This window comes from Lepisma saccharinum, unplaced genomic scaffold, assembly GCF_977018435.1.
Source record: "Lepisma saccharinum unplaced genomic scaffold, izLepSacc3.1 HAP1_SCAFFOLD_32, whole genome shotgun sequence".
NCBI classification, from domain to species: Eukaryota; Metazoa; Arthropoda; class Insecta; order Zygentoma; family Lepismatidae; genus Lepisma; species Lepisma saccharinum.
The window spans coordinates 8,566,140-8,568,655 of NW_028142898.1; the positions used below are offsets into that span (position 1 = coordinate 8,566,140).

The 2,516-nt window shown below is 38.4% G+C and overlaps 1 non-coding gene across 1 annotated transcript; it reads right to left on the minus strand.

Moving 5' to 3' along the window:
• Nucleotides 1–2,127: 2,127 nt before the first annotated feature.
• On the minus strand, nt 2,128–2,198 carry TRNAS-GGA (transfer RNA serine (anticodon GGA)). Its single transcript has one exon. It is a non-coding gene; the product is annotated as a tRNA-Ser (tRNA).
• Nucleotides 2,199–2,516: the final 318 nt, after the last annotated feature.

The window sequence follows — 2,516 nt, forward strand, 5'->3', positions numbered from 1 at the left end:
TTTTATAGTTTGAAAATTTTACCTTCCTTAATGACAGGAAAGGCCAAATCCTGGTTTATAGCAAATGAAAGGAAGTGGAAGAGTCTTGATCAGTTCTGTTATGCATTTCGAAAGTAGTATGCTTCTTTAGAGGCTAAACAACGAGAAATGCACCTTTTAAGGAATAAGAAATTTCAGAGGTCCCTTGGATTAACGTTAGAAGAATACTGCTTGGAAGTCTATGGAAACTACTGCAATCTGGTGGAAGTAGTAAATCAAGGTGAAGTCTTGCATTTGATAATCAACCAACTTCCGGTGAAAGTTCGACAACTGGTATTGACTCGAGACCCAAAAACCATGGAACAACTAGCAAATTATCTTAGTCGATATGAAGCCTCCGAACAACTGGAGATAAGTAGAGGAGATAACCCCAAGATAGAAGACCGAAGGCAATTTCAACCCAGAGTTAGGCAGACTCAAATAGTTTCGTCTAGATTTAACAACGAAAGTGAAGGAGCGACCAGAACACCCCAGAATCCTAATAGGAACAATAATAAAAACCAGAGGAGTTACCAAGGGCGGAATTTCTATAGCAACCGCAATAGAAGTCAACCATATAGACGACCATGGAATCAATCCCGTTTCCCCAACAACCACTTCAATAGAAATTCCAATACAAAGGAAATCTCCTGCCAAACTGAAGAAGTCCCGACTGAGTTAAATCCTGTCGCTGCAGCTTGGGAAGGTTCAATGCTCCCAAATTAAAATTTAAACCAACCCTCGTTGTAAATGAAGCTCTCTCATTTACAACGGAAGGGAAGACTGTATCGGAGAAAAATGAGGGTACCGACAATTTCCTCACCGAAGATTTTTTAGAAGAATTGCATTTAGAATTAGAAGTCGAAAATGAAGAATGGAAAAATATAGAAGAGCCTGAACTTAGGGGAACATTGTTGTCCAGGAAACCAGAAGTTATCGCTCAAATTTTAGGATTGAATATAAAGTGTACTCTAGATACAGAGAGTGAATACACTACGATAAATTATAAAGTCTGGCTTAAGTTGCGAGACAGATTACCAGGCCTTAAACTTAAAAGAAGTTCTGAAGAAATGTTATTGAATTTTACTAGAAAGGGAAATTCTAGGATAATGGGATATAGGCAGATCCGTTTTAAAATACGAGAATAGTCCGAGATTTGGATAAGGACCTAGTATTGGGAAAGCCGTTCATGAAAAGGCACATGGCGAGTTTAGAATCAGGAAGACAGAGATTTTACATAATAAAAGATGGACAGTTAGTAGAAGAGGACCTAAGAGAAGAGGAAGACCTTATAAACAGATCCCAGGGAACCGAGGATGTTTCCATAAGCCGAGTAAGCGTTATTGCTTGGTAAGCCAAGGAAAGACTACCAGGGGAAAAGGTTGATTCCCTTACTCTTCGAGGATAGAAGAGAAATTGTTGTAACAATTTAAAGAAATAAATTGTTACTTAAGAGGCTGAGTCCTCATAGCGTTAGCAAAAATGGCTTAAATTGTAAACGTTTATAAGAAAGGTCAGATTTGATAAAGAATGGTTTAATGTTCAAGAAATGTGAGAATCTCTAAAATTACTGTTGTACAGTGACATTAAAGGGTCATTAACTAATACTGAATGGTCTAGCCAGTAAGAATGAGTATATATTTCATGTTACTTTTGTGCTGCGCAAATAGAAAATGATCAAAAATGTTAAAAGGGCTAAGTCTTGAGAAAGGAATAAGAACTGATGAGAGAATTAGAATTTCCTATTATGTAAAATATAAAGTTTGAGATGATTACCAGAACAAAGGTTTGGAAAAGAATGATTCATAATTATGACAAATCAAATAATTTTGTTAATTATTATGTGGATAAACTGAAAAATATGATATTTGAAGCCATTTTTTTTTGAATAGGCTTATTACATTAACAAGATGAGATATTCAAAGGAAATATTTGTCCTAATTTTGAACTTGAACATGTAACAAAGAACCTTTATTGTTTACTGTAAACTTCTCATAACAAAGATAATTGATCTGTAACTGATATGACTGAATAAGTTAACATTAATTTCTGTCCATTAAATTAGGCACACACAGGAGATGTACTATGTAGATTTTCAGCGGAAAATGCAGGCTCGACCAGGACTCGAACCCGGGTCTCTGGCAATCCGTGCCATTGCTCTACCACTGAGCTACCGAGCCGGCCTGGCTTCCTCTGCATTTTCGCTGGCGCTGTTTTACCTGTGTGAAATCGTACATAGTACATCTCCTGTGTGTGCCTAATTTAATGGATTGACATCTCTACGCTGGGAGGAACCAGGCAACGTCGACGTCTATAGTGTTTCAAAGGCAACAGATCCCGTTGCAGTAGCACTTGCAGAGACGATTTCACACAGGTAAAACAGCGCCAGCGAAAATGCAGGGGAAGCCAGGCCGGCTCGGTAGCTCAGTGGTAGAGCAATGGCACGGATTGCCAGAGACCCGGGTTCGAGTCCTTGTCGAGCCTGCAATTTTCGCTGA